Here is a 13,903-nt window from a genome sequence, read left to right on the forward strand (position 1 = left end):
AGTGGGGAAACTAGAATCTCCTTTTCCAGGCTGTTCCATCGCACAGCCAATGTCAATGTTAACCCCCGCCACAGTGAACAGAGCGAGCCAAGTGCTTAGCGACAGGAAGTGACATCAGTTTCTCAAACATCCATAAAGAGAATTGCCAATACCGTGCATGTCTCTCATTTGTCTGTCTTCTTAACATTGCACATATGCCATTGTGTCCAAATGTTTGTTTTTTGCATGCTTTCATATCATCTATGTATTCAGTGATTTCTTTGTTTGAATATGTTTTTTATAAAAATGTAATCTCCCCCTCAGTAGAAGTTTTGTCCAGTGTCCAGCTGCCAAAATCCAAGTGAGAAAAGCTTTGAGTTGATAAAATTATTGCATTCATCAAGTGGTTAATGGGCCTTATTTTGCCCTGTATAAGGTCACATACAGGCCTTTTTTTTATAGGAAATCTACACACCAGTAAGTTAATGTGTAGTGCTTGTGCTTTTGTTTTTCCCTGTCCTTCACCTGGGGATGTTGGCAAGACGTTGGCATTGATCTGGAGGTGCTTCCAAACCCAAGTTGATCTTGGGGAGGGCAAGGATTGCAACAACTCATTAGCAGCACGGCAAACACAGCAATTCATAACACGCAACATGTGTTTAGCATTGCAAGGACGTCTGTTGCAACATACGACATGCATATTTTGCTGCTTTGTATATTTGTGTCAGTGTTTCCAGTAATGTTTAGGCTGTTTTCATTTCCACTATGCAGCTGGACAACATAACCAAATGCAGAAGTGCGATATACAGAATTAGTTCAATTGTGACAGACGTGTTTGCAGATATGCAAATAAGATTTATTTTACATGTTTTTTAAATAAAATGTACAAAGTCTTTGGTGATTAGACTCCATCGCGATACAAATCTTTAATATATATGTATATATATACATATTTAGGGTTAGAGAACCATCTGACCCCCCGATGGACTCTGGACACCAGTGGTTGGCAATGAAGGATCCCAAAGACCAGACCGAAGGAGGGTCTGGACCGGTCATGACTGGAGGTGGAAGGGGGGGGGGTGGAGGGTTGCACTCTTTGCCTGCAACAACAGCTGATAGCAAAGGGAGAAACAATTATTTAAAAGCAGGGTTGTGGCTCTGTGATTGGCCCTTGCCATTGTGTACTGATTCTGATTGGTTCAGCAGGAAAAACGCCTCCAACAGCCAATTGGAGTCAAGTCGAGCATCGATTAAGAGTGAGGTCTTCCTGAAAGCTGAGATACATTCCCCCCCCCCCCCCTCCCCCGCCCCCCCCTCCACACACAAACACACACACACACACACACACAGACACACAACCCTTTCTGGAACCAAAGCAACACAATCATATTTGAGTGACATACTGACACCCCAATCACATTTTCGTGTTAAATACCCTAAATATTCCTTTCTCCATTTGATTAATTGTCTCTATTGTTCATCTTACATTAAAAACAAACCTTCTTTCTCTACCTTTGTGCGTCATGTGTGCCGAGAGAACCCTGCGTCAGAGCCTCGTGTAAAAGCCCCATTCCCTTTATCCGAATCCCACAGCACTCCTCCTAACGAAAAGTTGTGTTTCGCAGGGATTAGCAGCATTGTCTCCTGTCTGAACATGATGGTGCAACTCTGCACCGCATCCAGACTCAACATCAGAAGCTTGAGCCCGACATGCCGGGACGGACCGGCAAAACGATTAGGAATGTGATCCAGTAAAACGCAGATGAACCAGCTCACACACACATGTGCGTACAAGCTCCATCGAGCTAATCAAAACTGTTGATTCATCGAGTTAATGAAATAAATCAACCACTTACAGTACATGCAGGTTTAAACCGTGGGACTGGGGAGTGACTCTTTAAGAGGACTTGAGTAAGGATGAATTTCTCATTTGCTTTCCTTCCTCATTCGCCATGGAGCTCACAGGCAAAGCTATTCCGATGGTAATGAAAATAAATACAGGCCTTGGGAATCCATGGCCATTCCAAGAGCCATTTGTCTATGAAGCAACCTCATTCTTATATAAGAGCCCTTTTTGGATTCAGTTCACATCACAGTTTATTTAACTTGATTTCCCTAAATAGGGTCCTGATTGGGTTGCATAAGGGCTCTGGGTCCTCAGTGGAAAGGGGGAGGAGGGTAATGGGATGAGAAGAAGAAGGAAGGGGTGATCGGGAGGAGAAAGAGAGCGAAAGAACAGCCAAAGGGGGGTTTTAAGTTTGATTTCATGTGTCCAAGTGGGGAACTGGTTTGGCAGCGAGGCGTTACGCTAAGAATACATAAATGTGTTAGCCAGTCGCAGAGGCAAGGTGCTGACAAAACAAGCCATGTAGGACAAATCATCACTGTCATCAACCTCACTGACGTCTCCGTCATCATCATCGTTCACATTGAGTCTTAATCGAGCCTGGATCCCAGTCTCCGTCCTCCTTGTATCAACAGCAGAAGACAAGGCTATAGTGGGAAGTTCGTTCCGCCGATTAGTCTCAGACTGTGGTGTAGCCTACTGTGTGTGAGACACACTGTAAGGGGCACAATCAGGCAATGTTCTTTCCAACATGAATCCAATGCAACCCAATACAATTTGGAGCGGATCCAAATCACAGGGCGATAACCCTATATGTTTTACTTTTCATTAATAACGCATTTTAGGGAATTTTGCCTTGGTGCCCTTCAAGTTGCGGCTGTGTTTTTAGTTAGTTTACTACCGGTCTGCTGTGTATACTCAGGACTTTAGCTACATTTTTGCATAATGTGTATACAAAGCTATTTAATATGTGTATATAGATGCTCTCAGGACTGTGCACCAGGATCCCAACGCTCTATTTTTTTCCGCCCTACCTATACTTTATATTTTTATATTTTGTGTCAACACTATAAAGGGGTTGCTTCAATCTCGTTGCACAGGTACTGCACTTGTGTATAATGACAATAAAGGCTTTCTATTCTATTCTATTCTATCTTGTATCTCTAGTGCTGCAGTACATACTCTAGCCTCACAATTGCCCGGGAGGATCCTCTCTGTAATGTCATAATCAAGTGTAAAAAGTCCCTTTTGATTCCATATTAACTCAAATTAACTGAGAGATTGTTTTGCACACAGTTTCAGTTTAACAACTAAAATTCAGCCAATTGGATTTTGTAAAGTTTCAGGTTGAAATATTTTGTGAACCAAAAATGTTTTGCTCCATCAGTACTTGAATCTATGAAAATAAAACAGCTGAATGCCAGAATTGAATTGGACTCTTAAATGTAAGAAAAGCATATCCATGAATTTAGCAATGTCTGACTCCCAGTACTTCTAACATTTGGTGGAGGGTAATAACCCGCCGTATGCTTTTGCAGAGACCGTTTATATATTTTATGGATGTTATTCGTTTCGTTTTTTCACAGTGCATCTGCACCTGAGTACGACATAATATCTTAAACAAGCTTTTCATGGCAAATGCAGTGACAGGAAATGACAAGAAACTGGAGACTTAGCAAGATTTCCCATGACTGCTTATATCACAGAATATTTTTGCAGAGATTTGGCCCCAAAACCTTTAACTTTGGTACATCCAAAATAAATTTAGAGCTGCAGCTGAGTGAAATAGAAACCCCTAAAAACTAGTCTGATGATTTATTCAGAAAGGATTTTGAACAGTAGGAAAGATTTCACACACCGCAGACACAACAACAACTGTTCAGTCGTTAAAAAAGTGTGTCCGCATTTCCACAAAGGGTGACCTCACGACCCCGAAATGCATCATCGCCACGCAAAATCCCAGACTGGCGTGACCGCACTCTTAACACACACAGACAGGTGTGTTGGGGGGGGAGGGGGGGGGAGTGTGAGAATCACTGCAAATGTGATGACAATGGTGAGAGATTGCTAACACCACAGGCTTAATGTATAGTTTCCAAGGTCCAGCTTTTTTTCTCCCACGCGTCTCGTATGGTGAATAACCCGCCGCGGGTCCATCCGGATGCTGGCCCAATTACCGTGGGGATATTGCGGCTGGATTCCTGAGTGACCAGTGTGACATTTCTGGATTAGTCATGATGGCTGAAAACATGAGTGGCTGTTAATTTTATTATCAATGGATGGTATTGTCTCTGCCCTTCGCCCACTCATATTTGGGGAATTCGCACTTCCTCTCTCCCCGACGGTCCGTCTTTGTGGTGCCTCTCTATTCATCCCTGATCGGGTTAGGAGTCAGCTCCCTAGTCATTTCCCTCCAATACTGTAAATCAGACATTCTAGCAAACATCTCAGATTTCAATTCATCCACTTTGACACAAATCGGCTTCAAAACTAACATTCGTCCATCTTGTTCGACCCATTGTTCTTCTCTATAGTGCAGTTGCAGTTTGGAGTCCTAATCCTCAGGGGATCACTGTAAAGAGATGGGAGGTGATGGACAGTGGGAACTATGTGGACCATGAGATCCCCCTCTAAGCCCCAGTGATTGTGGGATAAGACGAAGGCCTGTTGGAGGGCGAGGAAGCATGTTAAAACAAAAGCAACAAAAAAAAATCTCCCCTTCTTAACATTCGCAGCCACTCAAAATTTCCGTGTTCTGACAAGATGAGCCAACAGCACATGTTGGGTCTGAGTGAACACTCAGCACACACACGTGTGTGTGTGTGTCTGTTTGTGTACATTAGAGGCAGGGGAGAGATGTTCTTGGCCGACGCAAAATCAGGAATCAGACGTCTTTCTTTGCCAAGGACAAGTTTATCTCCGTTCTGCTTATTTTGGGCAGCGGTGACCAGGGTAAATCACAGTGCTGCTTTATTGGCAATTGTTGAGAAGTTACCACGGGCTGCAGCCCAGCTCCTATCCGCTCACTACGTCAACACGGCTCCATGCCGTTCCGGGGTCAGGGGTCACAAGGCAAAACAACTCCAGGCCGGTGGAGGGGCGGAGAAAGGGAAGAGCAGCAGTTACCAAACTATAATATCTGAGCAAAGAAGTAAAAAGGAAAACAGTTGCCCTTTTTTGTCACTCAAAGAGGAAAAACCACTCAGTGCTTTTAAATGCCGTTTAAAAACCTGATTAAATTCAGGTTAAGGAAAAACCACAGTTTCTAAAAAGTGCCCATATTATTTCTGGGATTTAAGGTTTTTTTAGTGTGTCTCGGGTGCTTCCACACACAAAAAAACATCCATGCTGTTTTGAGTGAGATCCGGTTTCTGAACGTCCTCTGTCTTCATTCTCCGGGTAAGCTGTTCAAAATCTGCACGGCTTTATAATATTTGAGTTAGAAAAGCAAAAATTGGGAATTATTTGGACTAAAATTAAAGGAATGGATGTTGATGGATAATCACAGACTTCAACTTTTACTCAATACTATTTCAAAAACACTTCCATTTTTTTCTCCAAATGCTATAAAATTGAATAAGACGCCCCAAAATTTAATGAAAGTAGAAATTTGTACTTGCTAAAGAGCGTTGTGTGGAATCAATCATGTTATTTTGGGGAATTAAAAAGAACATTGATACAGGGAAACGGGTCAATTTGACCCAAGGACAACATGAGGGTTAAGCGCCTGTTCATGCTCCGTAGGTTAAAACTGCCCCTCCGCTGCAGTAGTTTTGGACCCGGAAAAAGAAGCGAGCAGTTGGAAGTTACTGCGCCAAAAACACAAACTTTAATCCTTTAAACCCATTACAGACTTGAATGCCATGAATGTCCAAAAAAATGTAAAAGTTGTCCATTTTCTCCCCACTTTCCAAGTTTCAACAATGGTCAACCGGAAGAAAACGTGTTATTCACTTTGGCAGAGCGCCACCTACTGTACTGGAGCTACAGTTAGATTCACTTAATCGAGGTAAGACTATACCCTGGTTACTGCTCTGCATGTACTGTAAACCCACTGAGTAATATACTGTGACATAAAGAGGACCCAGACTGACAGAGGACATCTCAAGGCTTTCATAGAAACTTTCATGGACTTTTCAAATCCAAGTAGAGGCTAAAATCTCTCGCTTTTGGTAGTAGTATCTTTGTCAAGCGTAGTCTGAATCTTAACATTCAAACGTGAGTTGTTGGAACCTGCATTTACTATCATAAAGTACATTTTTGCATGACAATGGTCCGAGTTATGTAAGGCTTCGAGCAATGTTCAGGCGGTCCTGGCTCAAGGGGGTTAAGGGGTTGGTGGGGATAAAACCATGTTGGTGTCTCTCCAGTGATGAGAGTATCATTACATGAGGATTAGTCAAAGGATCATCTAGGAGGTTACACCGAAGACAGCTGTGGTGTGTAGGGTGGTCTGGTGGTCCTGGGAACTTAAATCCGAACTCACAGAGACCTAGAGCTAAACAGACAATAGTGTAATTTAAAGTGGGAGAAAAGCCTAAACCTGCTTCCAGCTCCCAAACAGTGTTTTGTCTGGGACTAAGACATGTGGTGGGCAGGCAGCGGAGGCCATTTTGGCTCTGAACTACCCTCAGTGGAAGAGCCAAGTGTCTGCAATGTCACCACTACGATTCATGCAAAGCTGTAACCAAAGCTACTCTCTGGGGAGCCCTGGGCAACCGCTGCCTCAGTGTGTGTGTGTGTGTGTGTGTGTGTGTGTGTGTGTGTGAGAGATGAGGACCGTGAGAAAGTCTGGTGGAACCCCAGAGGTTCTGACTAAGAGACCCGAGGGGTAAAACACACAGCATGCCAGACTTCACTACACTTTAAAACACTCAAATAGTGAAGTTACACTGACCAGACCAGCGAGTGTGTGTACGATGCACTGACGATCTTCTGTGTTGTGACTGCCAAAGCGATTTTTCATACACACTTGTGAAAACAACTTGAACTTGATGTTTTTCAGATTCTTTTTTTAGTTTTTTCTCTTAAGGAGTTATTGGGGCCCTGAGACAGACTGTATAAAATATGGACATAGTCTCCATGACGTTAACCATAGGTCTGGAGAGAGGCTCCTAGTGGCTTTGGCCGTCGCCATCTTGGAAGTACCTGACCCCGCCAACTCCTGGCTACTCCAAATATGGTTAAAGAGGTGGTGCATGGATGGGCTTAATAATGCAGCAACCACCTGTGCACACAAGCGCCAAGCCTTTAATAATGCATAAATTTAACCTGATTATAATTCAAACACACCCTCCGTACAGTTGTCATAAAAGGAGAAAGTAGCTATAGAGAATAATATCATATCAAAGTGTGGGGTCTAGGTATGGGACTTTTATTATTATTGGTACTTTAGCTTATTTACCGTGTCCGTAGATAAGCTCATACTTACCCTTCTCATCTCATCTAACTCTGTCTGACGCACCCACCGCTAGCCTAGCTTAGCACAGATGCTGGAGGTAACGGCTCCTTTAAGCCTACTGCTCCCAAAAAGTGACAAAATGATGCTAACATTTCACTGGACAAGCCATTTAACCGAATACATACTGGGAACTACATTCTCAGAAGGCATAGCACTGCTACTTCTGCTACTTGGGTAGAGTGCGTCACTTTGCAACAAGTAGCCTACAAGATGCTAACGAGAGACTTCTGTCATATCAACACAGTAAAAATGGACCTACTTAACCAAGTTGGTTCACTGCTGGCTACAAGTTAGCTCAAACACACAAAGGCTGTCATTGAATGGTTTGAACTAACGTTAGCATCAAACCCATAGTAGCTAACGTTTTTGAAAGACTACTAGTTAGCTACAAGGTAGCCAAACAACAAGGCTGTCACTTGAATGGTGTTTCGCTACGTAGCATCAAAAACATAGATGCTAAACGTTTGAAATGAGTGCAAGTGCAACAACTGAGCACTCAAACACATCTAAAGGTGTCACTTAATGGATTTGAGTCTAACTTACAATGCAACCTCATAGTAGCTAAACAATTGCAACGATTCCATCTTTGTAAGTTAGGTATTAAAACAGTGTTAGTTATTTCATGCTTTCACAAATTTCAGTGACGTTAGTTGAAACCGTTAAATCAGATGGCGACTCAATCTGCATCACTCACATTGCAGTGAGAGTACTTCCATCACAAACCAGTTGTGTCGCCATGTATAACTTATCTAGCTCTGGGGTAAGCTAAAGTCCCAATAAGTCGGTGTGTTCCTTTAAATGTGCGGTGAAGGGAGGATACTAGTGTTGATGTATATGTTTTACGCATTTTGTGCGTAGCACACACTACGCACTGCGCTAAGACAGGAAAAGGTCAATGAAAGATGAGAAAAGCCTCTCTGAGTGTTCTGCAGTGTTTGCTGTCAACATTACTTGACCCTGTGTTTGTGAACACAAGTATCTGAATTGAAAGTTCAGGTCATAAAACTTGTTGTTGTGTTTGTTGCACATTTTTAAGTGAGTATATGGAAATCCTGGAGATTTCTTAGTGGGTATGCTATGTATACCTTGCACATCATGTAGACTACACCACTGATTTGAACCAGATCTGTGTCCTCTAACTTTAGGTCTTGAAGTCTTAACAACCACATGCACACACATTAAATGGTGAGTCTGATACACTGCTGAGTGAGAGGAAGGAGGAATAACAGCCTTGTGTTTGACGTCACTGTTTCAGCCTTGAAAAGGGCCAAATAGGCCTCCATTCATGATCGCTAATCATAGCCCCATCACTTGGCAACGCCAACAAAAACACAACGGAACAAATTATTCTATGTGATTCAGTGAAAATTCATAAAAGAGGACAGGAGGCCCTGGATGGCAAAGGTCTGAGTAATGAGTGTTTGTCACGCTGCATGGAAGAGCATTGATACAATGCGTGGTCACAGACGTAGTCTCATTATCCAATCTAAAATGAATTATCCAGACACTTTAACATGTTTGAATATGTATCCACTACACTTCTGTGCTTTTTGACAAGCATGTTGTCTCTCTCTCTCACACACATCTCCGCATGGTATGGAGTGCCTTTACAACTCCCTGTGGATGAAATCCCTTTATTAGTGGCCAGTAGGCCACTGACGGGCTTTAAAACTGGCAGTGTCCGCCCGGGCCCCAGAGAGAGGCATGCCATCTATAAATGTGATGATTGTTGCGTTGCGTTTTCCCCTGCTCCGTGTAAAAACCAGCCAATGACCTCCCTACGTCCCACCCTGTCACCAGTCTCAGCAGCCCACTGGCCCCAGAACGGCTCCCGCAACAGAGCCGCGAGCTCCAGTCGCCTTGCACTTAACTGTAATCTCAGCGATGTTATTTTGGAATTCAATAAGAAAAACAGCCCGCTGAATCTTTCACCTAAATTATAGGGTTGAGTGTGGGGCAGATTGAGGGGTGGGAGGGTTGGAGGGGTAAGGCGTGGGGGTCTTGAGGAGTAAGAATAAGGGGTGGGAGCACGGAGCAATGTACAGGCTGAAACCTGAGTTATGACCACAAACTCACCGCTAATAGACCAAACTCACACTCCTCTATGATTTGTGAGGGGTGAAAGGTCGCTCCACAATCCTCCGTCCCTGTTCTCCAAGAACCACCAAGCGTGACCATTTCTTTTCTCCATCCGTCAGTTACTTCCTCTGTCTACGGACATTATTAATCTCCCCAAAGGAGACATAGGATGATTCATGGAGTGTGAAAACATGGATCTATAATTCACAGCTGCACAGCTGTTTGATTACTAACTTTTTCCATATAAAAATTAGTGTTTGCAGCCTTCAAGTTTAAAAAAATAAATCAAATGAAATAGCCTTTAAAAGGGAATATCACATTTGGTGTTTTAAAAGCACACATGTAAGTTCACACCCACAGCAAGGGGCTGTGAGTGGGGTCCGGATGACGTATGGGTTTGACTTGGGCCATGTTGGATTTACTAGAAACATACTGGCGACTGGCCGCTATTTGATTTAGGTCATATTTTATTAGTTTTGGCCGTCATTTCTGACAGTAATGATAACGATGTATTCACAAAGTTATTGCGGAGGTCTGGGAACAATCAACACTGCAGGTCCAACAGCAGGGGAGGAAATATGTCGTTCATTGATCAGACATTCACATCAGACATTTTGGCCACTTTATCTAAATGTCTTTAATTCAAGATAAAACTGAAAGTGAGCGTGACTGAAATATGGGCAATAATCCCTCATAGCACAGAAAGGCTGCAAAACTGCAATTAGTACAGTAGGCAATAGACAGTTTGTAAACTGTGATGAATATTTACGATGACGACAATCTGGGTAATCATTATTCAGACTTAGACTCCGACTCAGACTTAGACTTAGACTTAAACTTAGAGTTATACTCAGACTTAGACTCAGACTCAGACTTAGACTTAGACTTAAACTTAGAGTTATACTCAGACTTAGACTTATACTTAGACTTAGACTTAGACTTAAACTTAGAGTTATACTCAGACTTAGACTTATACTTAGACTTAGACTTAGACTTAAACTTAGAGTTATACTCAGACTTAGACTTATACTTAGACTTCTCTTTATGAATCTTTTTGGGATGACTCCCGCAAGTTAATTGAAATATACAATATAAAGATAACAATAATACCAGTAATAAAAATTGTAATAATAATAATAATAATAATAACAATAAGTACCTTTGGCTATAAAAAGACATTTACCATAAATTATCAAGTGTCAGTGTTGAGTCATGTGTTGAAGTGTCCAGGTATTTATGTGAGTCCAGGTGTGTGTGGGTATGTACTGTCCTCTCTGCCCTATTCCCCCCCTCCCCCACACCCCCTTGCTCAAGAGCACCTTGGCAGTGTCCAGGAGGTTAACGAGTCCACCGCCATACTTTGGTCCGTATGTGGACTTCAACCAGCGACCTTCCGGTTCCCAGACCAACTCCGTGAGCTACTACCACCCCCATTTATGTGAGTCCAGGTGTGTATGTGTATGTACTGTCCTCTTTAACCTATTTCCTCCTCCCCCCCCCCGAGTGAGGAGTTGTACAGTCTGATGGCATGAGGGACAAAGGAGTCCTTGAGTCTGCTGGTCCTACACTTGAAAATAAGAACCCGTTGTAATAAACCACAATGGTCCTTTAAAGTTACTCAACGTTTATTGTAATTTGATGATTTCAAGAGATTTCCCAGTCGGAAAAAAAAGCAATATATCAGTCTTAAATGTTTTGGGAGTACAAACCCCTTTGCTTTTCAGGGATGAGCATTTATGAGGCTGTGAACAACACAACTAACCTCAAGCTCACGGGTGGGTGTCATCCAGAGGCCTAGCAATGTGGGACTCCAACCCCGGGAGGGAGTTTAATGGCTGGGTGGAGGCCTTTAATACAAGGCTTTCCAGAATAAAAATTACAATAGCTCATTTGGGAGACATAACAACAGAAACTGTAATGAACCCTCAGAGGACCCTGGGTAGTTGGTGCAGCCAGTGGTCATAAGATTCTAAATTATCAGGAAAGTCAATGATAACTTAATGTATTATCATGTGAACTAAAGGAAGAGAACATGACCATTACATATAAGACTATGCGTGTGTGCATTACTTCTCCATTGCAATCCGTTCAGTCCATGCAACAGTTTGCAAAGTTGCGCCATCCCCCCCCCACCCCTACCCCGCCAACGACTCAGAGCAGCCAGCTGTTTCTTATTTTTCTTCTGCACCCCCTGAATTCTCCACCCATCCCTTCCTTCAGTCTCTCCTCCATCAGCACTCCCTCCATCTAAACATCCAGCCCACCTCCCCTCCACATGGGAGCCTGTACCTGATATCCAGATCTCACACACACACACACACACACACACACACACACACACACACACACACGTCAATGGTTAGAGGTGATTTGATTGCCTCGTGCCGTGGACACACAATCCCACTCCTCCAAACATTTGTAATTCTGCTCAAACAATGTCTGCTGTGTTTGCAGTTTTCAGATGAATTTAAGAATTTGTGGGTGTGTTTTTATGTGTTCTCTATCGGATACAGAGGCCGTCTTTTCAAACCACTTCCACACAGGCGAAGTGGGTGACTCTCTATCCAAGGTGTCACCCGTGTGCCTCTGCACTCTACAGCGATAGAGAGTCTAGACACACAAACACACATTAACTGTCCAATCAGCTCCTGACATGAAAATCGGCACTTAGTGAAGTTTTCCTGCAGTTTATTGAGTAAACAGGGCAAAATGAGCATTAGACAGCAGCAATAGAAGGCATATACATAACTGACAGTCTCTCACTTTCCCTCCGTCTCTCTTTATGTCACTCACTAACTCGCCCTCGGGGCCTTAAATAGCATCTCTTTTTATCTAAATGTTTTTCTTTTTCTCAAGGAGGAGATGATGGAACGATTCCTGAAATTTTACCCTGTCAAAATAAGTCTACGGACACATTTGTGTGCGTGCGCGCGCATGTTTGTGTGTGTTGACACATTTATACAAAACTGGCTCCTTCATCCACCAAATATCACCCACTTTCTGCATGCTATTTTTTTCTCATTCATGCATTTATGTTCTCTCTCCGTCACACATATCCACAAAAAGCATCTCTGTTCTTGCCCTATCTGGACAGGGCGAAAGACAAACAAGCATTCTTCTGGGGGAGATGAAAGAGTGCTGGAAGGATTGCAAGGGAGGAGGAGAAGCTGGGGGGGTGATAAGATCTGACCCTAATTATGTGGGTGCAATAGAGCCCCGTATTGGAAAGGGGAGGGGGAGGGGGAAGGGGGAGGTGGAGGGCCTCTCCTACAGACACCAAAACAACCACTTTCAGATACAGCGTTACTGTTACAGGATGTTACTGTTGCTAATCAGGATTTGGGCATCACTGAAAAATCTAAAACCTGCAATGAGGAGCCATGTGGTTTCTTTATCAGTCTTCTAAGCACACATTACTGGGTTTATATCGGGACAGATGTTTAGTCAAAGGACTAGTTTGATATTTTAGGACGTATGCTAACTTGCTTTCTTGCAGAGAGTCAGATGAGAACATTGATACTGCTTGCGTGTCTGTATGGAGCTGGAGCCAGCAGATGATTAGCTTAGCATAAAGACTGGAAATAGGAGGAAACAGCCATCCTGGCTCTGGCAGAAGGTTAAAAAAAAGCTCACAAATTAGCATGTTATATTGTATTAGTTTACCCTACGAAAACAAAACAAAAAATGGAAGGTTTCTTTGTGTTGACAGCTAGCACATTAACACAAGGATGTATGTACAGTTTTCCCCTTGCTTTTAGATTTTCTGCTAAGCTCAACTAACCGTGTCCTGGCACAAGCAAAATGTCAAACTAATTTTTAAAATTAAAAATTACATTTTTTTTTTTTTTAAGCCTCTCCTTTTGCAGGAACGCCCTGATCACATTCACACAGTTCCACATTCATACCTGGAAGCTGCCCAGTACAACCAGCGTCTGATCTGCTGCCACCGAGAAGCTCCACTGGAGCAGTTGGAGGTCAAGGGCCGGGCCTTGCTCAAGAGCACCTCAGTGGTGGAAATGAAGACTGCTCTTCCACTTTTCCCACCCAGATTTTATCCTGTCAGTCTGGGGATTGAACCGACGACCTCCCGGTCACAAGCTTGCGTCTCTAACCTTTTGTCTCTGACCCTATCTCGCCGAATTCTGTGAAATGAACGCGGCCCCTCAACTCAAAATCGGTGGCAGTTTCACGGAATCGCAACAATTTCCGTGATGAGCCCACGGAAGAATTCCGTGAAATGAACACGGCCCCTTAAGTAAAGGAAAAGATTGTGGGTGGGGTTATGGTTCCGTGACACGTGGGAAGGACGGGACGGATGGGTTTAGGAAAAAAAGAAAGCAACTTTAGGAAACATCACACAAAGTCCTGTGTTTGACCCATCCACCCCCCCCCCCCCCCCCCCCACCAACTAACCTCCTTACGCGGATTTCCGGGCTTTCATACTAGTCGCTACCATAGCCTCTCCCAATGCTACGTCATCTTCTCATTGACTTTACATTGGCGTTGTTTTCTGTGGAGGCCACACAGACTTTTCACAT

The sequence above is a fragment of the Etheostoma spectabile genome, chromosome 17 (genome assembly GCF_008692095.1).
Source record: "Etheostoma spectabile isolate EspeVRDwgs_2016 chromosome 17, UIUC_Espe_1.0, whole genome shotgun sequence".
Taxonomy (NCBI): Eukaryota; Metazoa; Chordata; class Actinopteri; order Perciformes; family Percidae; genus Etheostoma; species Etheostoma spectabile.